The sequence below is a fragment of the Amblyraja radiata genome, chromosome 8 (assembly GCF_010909765.2).
Source record: "Amblyraja radiata isolate CabotCenter1 chromosome 8, sAmbRad1.1.pri, whole genome shotgun sequence".
Taxonomy (NCBI): Eukaryota; Metazoa; Chordata; class Chondrichthyes; order Rajiformes; family Rajidae; genus Amblyraja; species Amblyraja radiata.
In genome coordinates this window covers 72,693,319-72,710,617 of record NC_045963.1, presented here as the reverse complement: position 1 = coordinate 72,710,617, position 17,299 = coordinate 72,693,319, and the positions used below count along the sequence as shown (strand labels likewise).

The following is a 17,299-nucleotide window of genomic DNA, read 5'->3' as shown; positions in this document are numbered from 1 at the left end:
CTCCTTTAGAAAAGAACGCCCTTTAATTCTGAGGCTATGACCTCTGGTCCTAGACTCTCCCACCAGTGGAAACACCCTTTCCATATCCATTCTATCCAAGCCTTTCATTATTCTGTAAGTTTCAATGAGGTCCCCCCTCAACCTTCTAAACTCCAGCGAGTAGAGGCCCAGTGGTGTCAAATGCTCATCACATGCTAACCCACTCATTCTTCTTGATCTGCAGATTGGTTGTTGAAGATTAATCATCCAGGCCACAGAGTTGTGCAGCACAGAAGAAGGCCCTCCGGCCCAGCTCCTCCATGCTGACCAAGTTATCTATCTGAGCTAGATTTGGCCCGTATCCCACTCAACTGTTTCTGTCCAAATGTCTTTTAAACATTGTATCTGTACTTATCTCCACAGCTTCCTCTGCCAATTTGTTCCATGAAACCACTATCCTTTGTGTGGAAATGTTGTCACTGATTCTCTTTTAAATATTTTCCCTTCTCATTTTAAGTACATGCCCTGTAATATTTAGACCCCTGAAAACAAGAGTGTAACCTTCCATTTTATCTACAAACTTCATGATTTAATATACCTCCATAATATAAACCACCAACTCCAGGGAAAATAGCCCCTCCCTGTCCAGCCTCTCTTAAGCCCTCTAGTCCTGGTTATATCCTCATGAATCTTTTCTGTACCCTATCCAGCTTAACAAAATCCTTCCAATAGCTTGGTTTCCAAATTTGGGTGCTGGAAGAATTAAATATGGCAGTGGAATTGTAAGAACAAGTGTTATTCAATGCTTACATTTAGAGAGAAAACTAAGGGTTGCAGTAAAAAAATGTTTGGAAATCTTTCACTCAGATCATACAAGAGTTGGTATGCCTCTGACCAATGCCACTGGAAAGTAACTGGTGCGCTTTGATTGAGTGCCAATGCCTTTTGCCTTTTCATTGAGTTTGTTGACCATGCGATTCAACCATATGTACATAGGCACAAAATCCTGGAGTAACTCAGCGGGACAGGCAGCATCTTGACCCAAAATGTCACCCATTCCTTTTCTCCAGAGATGCTGCCTGTCCCGCTGAGTTACTCCAGCAATTTGTATCTATCTTCAGTGTAAACCAGCATCTGCAGTTCCTTCCTGCACAATTCAACCATATGACAGGAGGGTGCAAATCTCCTTTCATCCCGTCTCATTAGCATCCCTTCAGTTATATACACAAACGTGTAGGTAGAGCTGCTGCCTCAGGGCACCAGAGACGCAGGTTCAATTCTGGCTTCGGGTGCTGAGTTTGTGACGTTTGCACATTCTCCCTGTGACCACATGGGTTTCCTCCAGGTGCTCCGGTTGTCTGCAAATTGCCCCTAGTGGGTCGGGAGTGGATGTGGGAAGAGGGATAACATAGGACTACTGTGAACGGGCGATCGATGGCTGGCGTCGGCCGAAAGACCTGTTTCCATGCTGTATCTTTCAATTACATAATAGATTCAATCAATCAATTACGTGTACAGCCGAGGGATATACCAAAATATACCAAAATACTTTTCCTGCCTCTTCTCCCATCCAAGTGGCAACGGGCTTGATTCCTTTCATAATGGTTCACCAAAGAAAGGAAATGTCATACATTGGTAGGAATCAAACCCATGGAATCTACCTTAATCTTCCAACACATGGTATTAGATGCAAGTCTCCCGCCTGAAAGCCCACGCACAAACAATGTTCTTTTGATAAATACACATCTGTCTCTAATGGATCAATGGTTCCACGGAGCATTATTTGTCACAGGTGCAGCTACACAGTGACATTCTTTATGCATATATTACACATGCAGGCACCACCATGTTTTGGCATCATTTTCACAGTCCAAAGTCCATTCTGCCCGCATGCTCGAGTCATAGAGTCATAGGGTGATACAGTGTGGTAACAGGCCCCTCGGCCCAAATTGCTCACACGTCCCACCTACACTAATCCCACCTGCCTGTGTTAGGTCCATATCCCTCCAAACCTGTCCTATCCATGTCTGACTGTCAAACCTGTCTAACAGTTTCTTAAATGTTGGGATTGTCCCTGCTTCAACTACCTCCTCTGACAGCTTGTTCCATACACCCACCACCCTTTGTGCGAAAATGTTACCCCTCAGATTACGATTAAATATTTTTCCCTTCCCCTTAAACCTATCTCCTCTGGTCCTCGATTCAATACAATACAATACAATACCTTTTATTTGTCATTTGAACCTCACATGAGGTTCAAACGAAATTTGGTTTCTGCAGCCATACAAAAAAAGAACCAAGACACACACCTACACTGGGCGAGAGATCTACCCGATCTATTCCTCTCATGATGTTATACACTGGGGCGGTTCCCGACCCAGGTAAGCCCCAGGCTCCTGCATGGCCTATGGCCTCCTCCCTCTATTGCTGTCAACTGGATTGGCCTGCGAACCATTATCCCTCTCTGTGAAGGGACTATCAATATTTTGTATCTTCAGTGCAAACAGTAAAAAAAAATGTTTTTTTCCAACATGGTTACAAATTTAAAGCTTTAAAGAGGAATCACGTTGGCAGCACAGACAATGGATGGGCGGATGTACTTGCCAAGAATGTTTCAATCAGCAGATAACAAGCTGTGAGAGCGATATTGTGTCAAGTCTTATCATTTCATCAACGTAAATGCAGGAACCACCTACCTGAAGAAAGGACATTGTCCCCACAGAGCAGAAAGGCCAATGGGAAAGAAGATGCAAGCTTAACTCTTAACCCTCTCCCATGTCGTGCAAACTGGTAACTAGCACTCATCACGTCAAAGTTGACTAAAGTTACAGAGCTCATCAGTCCGCACATGAAATTTTGTTACCATGGCCATGCTTGCTGAAATACAAGGTCCTCAAGCAGCTGATAGATGGGTGTGTAACTGCCGAGACTCAACAATCTACTTGTCAATTCTCCGGGCTAGGAAGGCAATGATGGACCATGGCTGTCAGTACTTGCATCAACTTACGTCTTGGGTTTTCATCACGTTGATCTGGTCCACGAACGTGTGCATTTAATTTCCTTTCCTTCTCGAAGGCAGTGAAGTATGAGCCACTTATTGTGTGCCTTGTTCAAATACATGAAAGCCAGATTGTATTAAGATACTAGACTTTGGACTTTAGAGATACGGCCCTAGTGAAACAAGCCCGACGGCTCACCGAGTCCGCGCTGACCAGGGATCACCCCGTACACTAGCACTATCCTACACACTAGGGACAACTTACAATTTACAGAAGCCAATTAACCTACAAACCTGTACGTCTTTGGAATGTGGGAGGAAACCGGAGCACCCGGAGAAAACCCACTCAGTCACAGGGAGAACGTTTAAACTCCATACAGACCAGGATCAAACCCTGGTCCTTGGAGCTGTAAGGCAGCGACTCTACCATTGTGCCTCCATGATGCCCAAAGAGTTTAACATTTTATGAAGTGGCACAGTCATAATGTATAGATCTTTCTGACCTAAACTCACCTTGATCTCAGGCATTAGGTGGTAAAGCGTGAAAAAGTCGTTGACTTGTAAGGAAGGAACTGCAGATGCTGGTTTACACCGAAGGTAGACACAAAATGATGGAGTAACTCAATGGGTCAGGCAGCATCTCTGGAGAAAAGGAATAGGTGACGTTTTGGGTTGTGACCCTTCTTCAGGGTCTTCTTCTTCGTCTGAAGAACGGTCTCTACCCGAAACGTAACCTATTAATTTTCTCCAGAGATGTAGCCTGACCCGCTGAGTTACTCCAGCATTCTGTGTCTATCTTGAGGTAGATGTGGCAGGTACAATGACAACATTTAAAAGATACTTGGGACAGGTACACGGAGAGGAGAGGTTCAGAGGGATATCGCGGTCAAACGGGATTAGTTTAGATAGGCATCTCAGTCAACATGGATGAGTTGGGCTGAAGGTTTTGTTTGTGCTACACGACTCCATGACTCGAACTGATCTACCATAAGTATTTGGGAAATTACTCTTCAACTTCCTCTCCAAGAGTCTACTCTCTCTCTCACAACCTTTTCACACAGAGAGTTGTGAGTCTGTGGAATTCTCTGCCTCAGAGGGCGGTGGAGGCCGGTTCTCTGGATACTTTCAAGCTAGATAGGGCTCTTAAAGATAACGGAGTCAGGGGATATGGGGAGAAGGCAGGAACGGGGTACTGATTGTGGATGATCAGCCATGATCACATAGAATGGCGGTGCCTGCTCGAAGGGCCAAATGGCCTACTCCTGCACCTATTGTCTAATGTCTATTGTCTCTTCCAGCATATTGGCTTTTGACTCTTTGAGATCCAAAGACAGAAGACAAAGAGTTTGGGACACATTCAAAAGACTTGGCACGAAAATCTACGGAAGAAGCATAGCTGTGCCATTGTAAGTACCATCCTCTTTCCTGGGAAAATTAACTATTTTAAGAAGAATCCAAGAGTTGTCACTAAACAATACACCTGCTCTTCAACATTTCCAAAAGAGATGACTAGGGTCCGTTACATGCATTAGAACAACTGTGACTTACTTTCATGTGTGTTCAGATATACTGGAAGAGCAATTGTGGGCTCCATCCTTCGTTGGTCATCTGTTGCCGGCATTGATTTGTTCTGGCCATTTACTACCTCCAGTTCCCCTCCCCTCCCTACTGTCAGTCTGAAGAAGGGTTCCGACCCAAAACGTCACCCATCTTTTTCCTCCAGAGATGCTGCCTGACCCACTGAGTTACTCCAGCCCTTTGTGTCTACCTACGCATTTTGTCTGCTCTCCTGATGATTGGTATAGACTTGGAATTGCCTGAGAAGATGCAATGGGCCAGCAGGAAATATATGTCACGTAGGTTGCACACTTGACTCAATTTTTCTATTCATTTCTCGGCAGGGCGGCACGGTGGCGCAGCGGCAGAGTTGCTACCTTTCAGTGCCAGAGACACTGGTTCGATCCTGACTATGGGTGCGGAGGCCTGTACGGAGTTTGTACATTCTCACTGTGACTGCGTGAGTCTTCGCAGAGTGCTCCGGGTTCTTCCCACATTCCAAAGATGTACAGGTTTGCAGGTTAATTGGCTTCTGTAAATTGCAAAATTGTCCCTCGTGTGTAGGGTATCATTGGCGTACGTGGTGATCACTGGTCAGCATGGACTCTGTGGGCTGAAGGGCCTGTTTCCGTGCCGTATCTCCAAAGTCTTAGGCTTATATCCGCTTTGATATACCTTCCCATATGGTGTGGGTGGTGTCCACCGCTGCCACCTCCTGGTAACATGCTGCATTACTTCCCTTTGGGCAGGTGGCCCCAAATGACAAAGAAAACAGTCAGAAGAAGGGTTTCGGCCCGAAACTTTACCTATTCCTTCGCTCCATAGATGCTGCTGCACCCGCTGAGTTTCTCCAGCATTTTTGTGTACCCAAAACAATATCCTTGTATTGTTTAAGAAAGAACTGCAGATGCTGGAAAAATCGAAGGTAGATAGAAATGCTGGAGAAACTCAGCGGGTGAGGCAGCATCTATGGAGCGAAGGAATATGTGACATTTCAGGTCGAGACCCTTCTTCAGTCTGAAGAAGGGTCTCGTCCCGAAACGTCACCTATTCCTTCGCTCTGTAGATGCTGCCTCACCCGCCGAGTTTCTCTAGCATTTTTATCAACCTTCTTGTATTTATCTCGTGCCGTCAAACCTACACTTTTATCGACTCGTCCCACAAAAAAAACGAAGATAAGACACAGTATGCTGGAGTAACTCAGCTGGACAGGCAGCATCTCTCTCTAGAGAAGGAATGGGTGACGTTTTGCGTCGAGACCCTTCTACAGTGAGAGTCAGGGGAGAGGGAGACAAGAGAGACAAAAGATTATGGCAGATCAAAATGGCAGACAATGCTCAAGGAAATGCAGAATGGTTCATTGTTAGCTGAGGGGAAGGTGACAACGAGGCGCACAAACAGTAAAATTAATCAGGAGGACAGTGAAACTAGTTAGAGAACTAGGGTGGGGTAGGGGATGGAGAGAGAGAGGGAAAGCAAGGGTTACTTGAAGTTAGAGAAATCAATGTTCATACCGCTGGGGTGTAAGCTGCCCAAGCGAAATATGAGGTGCTGTTCTCCCAATTTGCGCTGGGCCTCACTCTGACAGTGGAGGAGGCCCAGGACAGAAAGGTCAGTGTGGGGATGGGAGAGGGGAGTTGAAGTGTTTGCCAACCGGGAGATCTCCTGGGCCTGGGCGGACTGAGCGGAGGTGCTCAGCGAGACGGTCGCCGAGCTTGCGCTTGGTCTCGCCGGTGTAGAGGAGTCCACGCCTGGAAGAGCGGACGCAGGACATCTTGTGCTCTAACGCGTGCCCGTTCGCTGTCTCGCCATTTAGTTTCACCGCCTGTTCCTCCACCTCCCCATACAACTATTGAAAAAAAGGCTGCAGAAGTTAAAAGGTCATCAGCAGCCTTTGGAGAGGCTGGAAAGGAATTTGTCCCCATATTGCAGCTGCTCACATTTAACTCACCACATTCCCTTTAATTTTCACACACAGCTCTTTGAAGACTAATGATACGCCAGATTTGCCAACCCACCCCTTTCTTGCACAGCTCCGAACTCAGTCCACACTGGAAGTTTGTTCCTGCCACTTGGAACCTCTTTGCATTTTTCCCTTGCCTGTAAAATCTACTTTTTTTTTTAAATGTATACTTAAAAAAAAAATAACGATGAGATACAGCCTTGTCTTTGTCTGCCAATCTCACATCATTGGGATATGAAATCCTGAGTGTTTCTTGGTGTCTGAGGCATCTATGTGCAAACATGACTGGCATTCCACGAGGCGAAACAAGCCCTTTGTCCATATTTGTGCTTTAAAATTCTCCAGAACCCATCCCTCCACACATGAAAGGCAAAATAGTCATTTTCATATGATCCGCACACCTTAAGAAGTCATGGGAGGCTCTGCGTTCGTTTGTCTTAGTCTTCAAAAAAAAACATAACACATAATGATATCCTATTTCAGAAACCTCACAGTGTTTTCAATTCAAAGGCAGGAAGTACAAGGTAAAAGCTACAGCACTATAATTACTGAGCGTGAGATATGAACTAAAAGGTTTGAAAATAAATTGGATAGGTGAATTATCAGAGCTCGAGGTGGACTGATATTCCTTATTTAATGCACTAATTCTCTAAGGTTTCAAAGGTATTTTATTGTCACGTGTACAGTGATCTTCGAATTACTATGCAGTCATACTAAAAATTAAGCAACAAGGTACACAACTACATAAAAGTTAACATAAACATCCACCACAGCAGATTCCCCACGTTCTTCACTGTGATGGAAGGCAATAAATTCTAATCTTCTTCCCCCTTTATTCTCCCGCGGTCCAGGGCAGTCGAGCCATCCGGCAGAGTGGTCGAAGTCACCGCGGCCGACGGTCGAAGCTCCCGCGTCGGAGCGATCGAGGCTCCTGCGGCTTGGAGCTCCCGAAGTCGGTCTCTAACCAGGGACCGCGAGCTCCACGATGTTAAAGTCCGCAGGCTCCCGCGGTTGGAGCTCCCAAATCGATCACCAGCAAGAGGCCGCCAACTCCTCCATGTTAGGCCGCAGTGTGGACGGAGATACGATACGGAAAAAAATCGCATCTCCGACGAGGTAAGAGATTGAAAAAGTTTCCCCCAACCCTCCCCCCCACATAAAACAAACTAAAGAACTCTAAAACATACATTTAAATACATTTAACACATACTATTAAAACAACAATGAAGGAAGGGACAGACAGACTGTTGACGAGGCAGCCATTGCTGGCACCACCCGGTGGGTGAATTTCTGTGTGTTTATCAACATCTTTGATTGGACTTTACTGGCTTTACCTTGCGCTAAATGTTATTCCCTTATCATGTATCCATACACTGAAAATGGCTCAATAGTTATCATGTATCATGGAGCACTCCGTTTCGCTGGCCCGGGGCAGCCGGCAGCCTGAAGTAGCAGCCTGAAGCCGCGGTCTGCAGAGCTCCAGCTGGTGCGGCGTCTACAGCCCGGCATCCCTTGTGGGGGACCCGGGGGAAGAAGAAGCCATCACTGCCGGCCCGCGGCCAACTTCTACCGCGGGTCCGGCATGGACTTACCATCACCCCTGGAGGGGAGCTTTGACCGCCGGCCCTGCAGTCTACGGTGCTTCTGGCTGCGGCGGGAACTTTAAATCTCGACCGCCGGCCTGCGGCCTAGAACAATCTATAGCCGCGGTCTCCGGTGAGGAAGAGCCGATCCTGGACTGACTGGACTCCGGTCCTGTACACGGGGGGGAAATGGAGGAGGACTGGCCAAATTTTTGTGCCTTCCACCACAGTGATGAATGCTGTGGTGGATGTTTGAGTTATAGTTTTATTGTGTGTTCTTTATTATTGTACTGCTGCTGACAACCCAAATTTCCACCAACCCTGGTTGTGTGGCAATAAATTATATCTATCTATCTATCTATGTATTGACTGGTTAGCACGCAACAAAAGCTTTTTGCGTTACCTCGGTACACGTGACCATAAACTAAACTAAAATAAACTAAACAACATTTTTTAAGTCTTTTTTAAGCTGATAGGTTGCGGTAAATATTTATTCCTCATGAGGATGGCACCTTTCACACCCATCACACAAACCAACCTCCCTTCCATTGACTCCATCTACACCTCACGCTGCCTCGGCAAGGCCAGCAGCATAATCTAGGACCAGTCGCACCCTGGCCACTCCCTCTTCTCCCCTCTCCCATCAGGCATAAGGTACAGAAGTGTGAAAACGCACACCTCCAGATTCAGGGACAGTTTCTTCCCAGCTGTTATCAGGCAACTGAACCATCCTACCAACAACTAGAGAGCAGTGCTGAACTACTATCTACCTCATTGGAGACCCTCAGACCCATCTTTGATCAGACTTTATTGGATTTATCTTGTACTAAACGTTATTCACCTAATTCCCTTCATCATGATCCCTGGGATGGCGGGACTGCCATATGAGGAAAGATTGAAAAGACTAGGCTTGTATTCACTGGAGTTTAGAAGGATGAGGGGATATCTTATAGAAACATATAAAATTATAAAAGGACTGGGCAAGCTAGATGCAGGAAAAATGTTCCCAATGTTGGGTGAGTCCAGAACCAGGGGCCACAGTCTTAGAATAAAGGGGAGGTCATTTAAGACTGAGGTGAGAAAAAACTTTTTCACCCAGCGAGTTGTGAATTTGTGGAATTCCCTGCCACAGAGGGCAGTGGAGGCCAAGTCACTGGATGGATTTAAGAGAGAGTTAGATAGAGCTCTAGGGGCTAGTGGAGTCAAGGGATATGGGGAGAAGGCAGGCACAGGTTATTGATAGGGGATGATCAGCCATGATCACAATGAATGGCGGTGCTGGCTCGAAGGGCCGAATGGCCTCCTCCTGCACCTATTTTCTATATTTCTATGTTTCTATCATGTATCTGTACACTGTGCACTGTGAGCGGCTCAATTGTAACCATGTATTGTCTTTCCATTGACTAATAGCATGCAACAAAATGCATTTCACTGTCCCCTGATACACATGGACAATAAACTAAATTAGATTGAACTGAACTTAAAATGCTAAAGACACTTTTCTTTTACAATTGGTCATTGGCAATGGACATGTTTACACCAAAGATAGACACAAAATGCTGGAGTAACTCAGCAGGACAGGCATCATCACTGGATAGAAGGAATGGGTGATGTTTCGGGTTGAGACCGTTCTCATGATCGTCTGAAGAAGGGTCTCGACCCGAAGCGTCACCCATTCCTTCTATCCAGAGATTATGTTGGTCCTGCTGAGTTACTCCAGCAGTTTGTGTCTGTCCTGTTGTCTCTTAATTGTGTAGTTTATTAGTCAGAAGATGGGGTTGAAATGTTGATACAGTTGGAATAGCAAGATATTTGAAAGGGGATACGGGGAGAAGGCAGGAACAGGGTACTGATTGGGGATGATCAGCCATGATCACATTGAATGGTGGTGCTGGCTCGAAGGGCCGAATGGCTTACTCCTGCACCCATTGTCTATTGTCTATTGTCTATTGAAAGAAGTGATAGGAGCAGAATTAGGCCATTTGGCCCATCATGTCTACTCTACCATTCATTCATGGCTGGTGTATCTTTCCCTCTCAACCCCATTCTCCTGCTTTCTCCCCATAACCCCTGACACCTGTACAAATCAAGAAGCTATTAATCTCCTCCTTATAAATATCCATTGACGGCCTCCACAGCAATCTGTGGCAATTAATTCCACAGCTTCACCACCATCTAACTAAAGAAATTCCTCGTCATCTCCTTTCTAAAGGTATGTCCATTTATTCTGAGGCTATGGCATCTTAACTCTCGGATTAGTGAAAACATCCTCTCCACATCCACTCTATCCAGGCCTTTCACTATTCGGTAAAATTCAATGAGGGTCCCCCTCATCCTTCTAAACTCCAGCGAGTACAGGCCCAGTGCCGTGAAGTAACTCCCTCTTTTGTCAGTTGCTTTCGAAGAGTTCTACCATGTCGGAGAGCTGGTGATGTTCTACTTCAACTATTCACCTCCTTTTAAATCTAACATCTCAAACAACAAAATTCAAAGCACCTCCCGCCACTCTCAATCCCACCCCCATCTCCTCTGCTGATTCCATTTTCATGCAAGTCCAATGTTGCGAGGAATGAAAGGAACCACTTCCACGGGAGGTATTTGAGGAAGGCAGGCTCTGACTTCACCTTGGGACGACAGATGGCACAATGGGCTAAGTGTTCGGCTGGCAACCGGAAGGTAGCCGGTTCGAATCCCGCTTGGAGTGCATACTGTCGTTGTGTCCTTGGGCAAGACACTTCACCCACCTTTGCCTGTGTGTGAATGTGTGTGAGTGATTGGTGGTGGTCGGAGGGGCCGTAGGCGCAGATTGGCAGCCACGCTTCCGTCAGTCTGCCCCAGGGCAGCTGTGGCTACAGAAGTAGCTTACCACCCCCGAGTGTGACTGAGGAGTGAATGAATAATGCGATGTAAAGCGCCTTGAGTATTAGAAAGGCGCTATATAAATCCCATCCATTATTATTATTATTAATATCCACACACAAGCACTTCTGTGCAAAGTTGTTGGATGGCTATCAGGAATGCCATCGTATTTTCTTTCCAATGCCTCTTGTGGTTCAGGAACGCACCACACCACTCGAGATAAGACACAAAATGCTGGAATAACTCAATGGGAAAAGGCAGCATCTCTAGAGAGAAGGAATGGGTGATGTTTCGGGTCGAGACCCTTCTTCAGATTGAAGAAGGGTCTCGACCCGACACGTCACCTATTCCTTCTGTTTGAATGGCAAGAAAATTAAATAAGTTATAGGGGCAAAATTAGGCCATTCAGTCCAACAGGTCTACTCCACCATTCAAACATGGCTGTTCTATCTCTCCCTCCCAGCCCTTCTCCCCATAACCGCTACCACCTGCACTAATCAAGAATCTTTCGATCTCTGCCCAAAATATCCATTGACTGGGCTTCCACAGCTTTCTGTGGCAATGGATTCCACAGATTTACCACCCTCTAACTATCTTCTTCAGTCTGAAGGAGGGTCTCGACCCGATACATCACCCATCCCTTCTCTCCAGAGATGCTGCTTGCCCCGCTGAGTTACTCCAGCATTTTGTGTCTATCTTCGGTTTAAACCAGCATCTGCAGTTCCTTCCTACACATTTAATCACTCGAGCTTCGGTCAAAGTCCACTTTGACCGACGATGGTTACAAATTAAGAAGAAATTAAGAACGTCGAGGGCAACCAGAGTGGCGCAGCGGTAGAGCTGTTGCCTTATAGCGCTTGCAGCACCGGAGACCCAGGTTCGATCCCGACCACGGGTGCCGCCTGTACGGAGTTTGTACCTTCTCCCCGTGACCTGCGTGGGTTTTCTCCGAGATCTTCGGTTTCCTCCCACGCTCCAAAGACGTACAGGTTTGTGGGTGAATTGGCTTGGCCTAAGTGCAAATTGTCCCTAGTGTGTGTAGGATAGTGTTAATGTGCGGGGATCGCTGGTCGGTGCAGACACGGTGGGCCGAAGGGCCTGTTTCCGCGCTGTATCTCTAAACTAAAACTAAACTAAAAAATGGTCTTGATTTTATTTGCAACCCCTTTGTTTCAAAGAGCGGGTTTCACATTTAATTACAAAGAGCCACCGAACAACATTCAAACCAACTCAGCACCTGACCACACCTGCAAGGGAAATATTCTTTATGCTTCACTAAAATATCTAACTTCCCAGCCTGACATCTGCTAATCCCCCGTGTATAATTATGTGATTTTCCGAAACAATATTGAAGCATACTACAAATAATCGCAGCCTAATTTTAAGAGAGGCACCCAATAACATTTTGAGGTTAATTTGATACTCGCCAAGTTGATTCTTATTGCCTACGAAGGTAAAAAATGAAAATACTGCTGTTGGAACTAATTAAAAGATGCAGTTTGCGGTAATGACAGGTGCTGTTAACAGCTTCGAAATTATCAGAGGCTGTGATTTTAGGGTCCTGGTTAGGTAATGATAGAATGTTGTTCGACCTCACACCCATTATTGGCATCCAGAGTGCACTTACCACCATAGCCCTTCATCTGAAAGTGGTTGCCATAAAAAGGTTGACATATAAGGGACTGCTTGTTGACAGAGTAATTTGTAATTGGTTTTGCTGGACCCGAGGTCTCTACTTTTATCTGGCATTGTCCCACAGCTGAGCAATCATCAGGAAACTTGAGGGTGGGGAGGGAATGGGAATCTTAATTGTCTAATGTGGCCACTATTTCTGTTCTCCTTTCTTATTTCACAATGGTATTTTATCATTAATGTCTTATTATTATTAATGTTTAGTGTTTTCTGAGTCATTGGTAACTGTCACTGTATGTTATGTTGTTACTTGTGGGCAGAGCACCAAGGCAAATTCCTTGTATGTGAATACTTGGCCAATAAACTTACTTACTTACTTATAGCACCAAGTGCCAAGAGAATGTTGATTTTCTCAACCAAAGGAACAGGAATACTTAACAATCTTCTTTCATTTAAGGGGACACGTTGGTGAAATATGATGTGAGATCATATGAGCTGTCTGTACGTTCTCCCTGTGACCGCGTGGGTCTTCTCCGGGTGCTCCAGTTTCCTCCCACATTCCAAAGACACACAGCAGGAGTCGGCAACCTTGTTCTGCATAGGGGCCAGGACCCATGTCTGTGAGCAGATGGCGGGCCACATCTATCACCATAGTGTGACACTTGGTGTTGTTTTTCGCATTAGTTTTCAATGTGTTTTTCAATTAGTTTTCTGCAGTTCCCAGGTCAGCTCACCTGCCCCGGGACTGGCTGCAGTTCCCAGATCAGCTCGCTTGCCCCGGGACTGGCTGCAGTTCCCAGATCAGCTCGCTTGCCCCGGGACTGGCTGCAGTTCCCAGATCAGCTCGCTTGCCCCGGGACTGGCTGCAGTTCCCAGGTCGCTAAAACTAATTGATAAAAAATACACCTGCGGGCCGGATGATTTCGGGTTACTGGCCGAATGCGGCCCGTTGGGCCATAGGTTGCCAACCCCTGACATACAGGTTTGTGGGTTGTGTGGGAAGGAACTGCAGATGCTGGTTTACACTGAAGATAGACACAAAATGCTGGAGTAACTCAGCGGGACAGGCAGCATCTCTGGAGAGAAGGAATGAGTGACGTTTTGGGTCGAGACCCTACTTCAGTCTGAAGAAGACACAAAAGATAGACATAAAATGCTGGAGTAACTCAATGGGTCAGGCAGCATCTCTGGAGAAAAGGAATGGGTGACGTCACAGATTTGGGGAACTGATTAACATCACAGAAAGAGTTAATAGATGATACTGAAGTGACAAGCGGCTTCAGTTATGGGTCTTGTCGATTGTAATTATGTTTAGTGTAGTTTTAGTTTAGCTTAGAGATACAGGGCAGAAACAGGCTCTTCGGCCCACCGAGTCCGCACCGACCAGCGATCCCCACACATTAAGGCACTAGGGACAATTTACACGTACACCAAGCCAATTAACCTACAAACCTGCACGTCTTTGGAGTGTGGGAGGAAACCGAAGCGCTCAGAGAAAACCCACGCGGTCACGGGGAGAACGTACAAACTACATACAGACGGCACCCGTGGACAAGATCGAACCCGGGCCCCCAACGCATCAGGCACTGTAAGGCAGAAACTCTACCGCTGCGCCACCGTGGCGCTCGCTACACTATTGGGCACAGTAACGTCCACCAATTTTTTTGAATGGCATTATATAACTAATTATCGACCCGCAAGAATATGGGGAGTCAGAGGCTAAATGCTGTTTCACAGCACCACACACAGAGTCTAAATGACGTGTGGGTTTGTAGGTCAATTAGCCCTGTAAAATGCCCTCAGTGTGTAGGGAGTGGATGAGAAAGTGGGATAACGTGGAACTCGTGTGAACGGGAGATCGATGGTCGGAGTGGACTTGCAGGGACGAAGGGCCTGTTTAAATGCTGAGTCTCTAAATGAAATAAATAAACTAACAGAATATAAACTAAATAAACAGCCGTAGGGACGGAGACCCGGGTTCGATCCCGACTACGGGTGCTGTCTCTACCTGCGTGGGTTTTCTCTGAGATCTTCGGTTTCCTCCCACACTCCAAAGACGTGCAGGTTTGTAGGCTAATTGGCTTGGTATAAATGTTTTTAAAAATTGTCCCTAGTGTGTGTAGGGAGTGTTGATGTGCGGGGATCGCTGGTCGGCACGGATCCAATGGGCCGAAGGGCCTGTTTCCGCGCTGTATCTCTAAACTAAACTAAACTAAACCCTATCAGAGAGGGGAATGGAGTTCCTTCAAGAGGGACTGTCTGAAAAACTTGGCAATGAATGGATCAATAAGTTTGGATGTTTCAACACAAATTAACCACAGGTTTTTTATTTTCTTTCTCTTCATTAGTCCAAATAAGTATTTGTGTTTTTAGCTTGACCCAAGTTGAAAGGCTAATGCTGCCACCAGAGTGCTTGGCCTAAATGGGTATAAATTATCTGTACAGGCTGCAATCACTACTTATGACATTAAATGTTTACAATATCTTTATTGTTGATGTTGATTCTCTGTCCCCTCAAATCACCAAAATCTGGTTAAATATGAGGCCTTATTGAGCGCTGAGCTGGCTATTATCAAAACATTTTCTTAAAACTAAATGGGATTTGATTGATTAAAAGATACAGCATTGAAACAGGCCCTTCAGCCCATGAGTCCACGCCGACCATCGATCACCCAGTCACGTGAATTCTGTGATATCCCATTCTCTCATCCACTCCCTACACACTTGAGGCCAATTAACCTACAAACTGGGATGTCTTTGGGATATTGGAGATAACCGGAGCACCCAGAGGAAACCCACGCAGTCACAGGTAGACTATGTAAATTCCACACAGGCAGCATCCGAGGTCAGGATCGAACCTGTGTCTCTGGCGCTCTGAGGCAGCAGCTCTACCTATATTCAACTCTGCCAAATCACTCAAGTCGGTACATAGGAGGACATATTGAACTCTGAATCCTGAGCCTTAATAAAAACATGTTCCTTAAAGCTAAATGAAAGCTATGCATCAAAATGAAATGGAAAAGTGGTACATGACTTATCATTCTGAGCTGTCAAACCTTTTTAAGGCAGATGACATATGGCTACGATATATTTACAGCAGTGATGGAATAAATGGATTCTTTGGATGTTCCCTGATATCTCTGGTGAGAAGGAATAATTCATCCACAGCTCTCCGACAGGAATATAAATTGTGGGAGTAAAGTCTACAACGGGATTAAATTGATGGAGGAGGTACCAAAACCGAAGGGAAAAATTACATTTAAAGAACCCAGAAATGCAGCACCTCACCCCCTCCCTCCTCACTCAATCAATCCCCAGAGATTACAAGAGACAATTAGTTGACACAGGTGTTGCAATGTGACGACCAGTCTCTATGTGGCAAGTTTCCACAGAGCAGTAACAATGATAGTCCGAAGGAGGGTCTCGACCCGAAACGTCACCCATTCCTTCTCTCCAGAGATACTGCCTGAGCTACTCCAGCATTTTGTGTCCATTTACCAGAATACTACTTGGATTAAAGGGTTTCTTCTTCTTCTTGCGTATGGCGTGCACAGCCTAATGTTGTAGGACAGATGGCACAATGGGCTAAGTGTTCGGCTGGCAACCGGAAGGTAGCCGGTTCGAATCCCGCTTGGAGTGCATACTGTCGTGTCCTTGGGCAAGACACTTCACCCACCTTTGCCTGTGTGTGAATGTGTGTGAGTGATTGGTGGTGGTCGGAGGGGCCGTAGGCGCAGATTGGCAGCCACGCTTCCGTCAGTCTGCCCCAGGGCAGCTGTGGCTACAGAAGCAGCTTACCACCACCGAGTGTGACTGAGGAGTGAATGAATAATGCGATGTAAAGCGCCTTGAGTATTAGAAAGGCGCTATATAAATCCCATCCATTATTATTATTATTATTATTATTTGATATTATTTGATTGTGCACGCCAGGTTGATTGCATTTGTTGAAACAGGGCGGACCACGTGAAGGTTGCAATCTCCCACCCCGATTAGAGGGTTTCAGCTCCAGGAAGAGGTTGGATAGACTTGTATTGTTTTCCCTGGTGCATCGGAGGTTGAGGGGAGACTTGATAGCGGTATATATATTGATGAGAGGCATAGACAGGGTAGACAGTCAGAACCTTCCTCCCAGGGTGGAACTGTCTAACAAGAGAGGGCATAGCTATAAAGTGAGAGGGTCAAAGTTTGATAGAGATGTTTTGTTTAGTTTAGAGATACAGCGCAGAAACAGGCCCTTCGACCCACCGGGGCCGTGCCGACCATCGATCCCCGCACATTAACACTATCCTATACCCACTAGGGACAATTTTTACATTTACCAAGCCAATTACAGTACTGTGGACCATGGGTGGAAACCGAAGATCACGGAGAAAACCCCCGCAGGTCACGAGTAGAACGTACAAACTCCGTACAGGCAGCACCCCTAGTTGGGATAGAACCCGGGTCTCCGGCGCTGCATTCGCTGTAAGGCAGCAACTCTACCGCTGCGCCACCGTGACTGTGACGCAAGTATTTTTTACACAGAGAGTGGTGAGGGCCTGCAATGTATTGGCAGAGGTGATAGTGGAGGCAGTTACAATAGTGGTGTCTAAGAGCCTTTTAGATAGGCTCATGGGAGTGCAGGGATTAGAGGGATATGGATCATCTACAGGCAGATGAGATCCGTTTAACTTGGCATCATGTTTGGCACAAACATTATCATCTGACAGCCAGAAGAAGGGTTGC

The 17,299-nt window shown here is 46.1% G+C and overlaps 1 long non-coding RNA gene across 1 annotated transcript; it reads left to right on the top strand.

The window, feature by feature from the left end:
* The first annotated feature begins 1,894 nt into the window (after positions 1–1,894).
* Positions 1,895–16,717, top strand: LOC116975784. The gene is made up of 3 exons (XR_004412772.1): positions 1,895–1,906; positions 5,842–5,964; positions 16,707–16,717. It is a non-coding gene; the product is annotated as an uncharacterized LOC116975784 (long non-coding RNA).
* Positions 16,718–17,299: the final 582 nt, after the last annotated feature.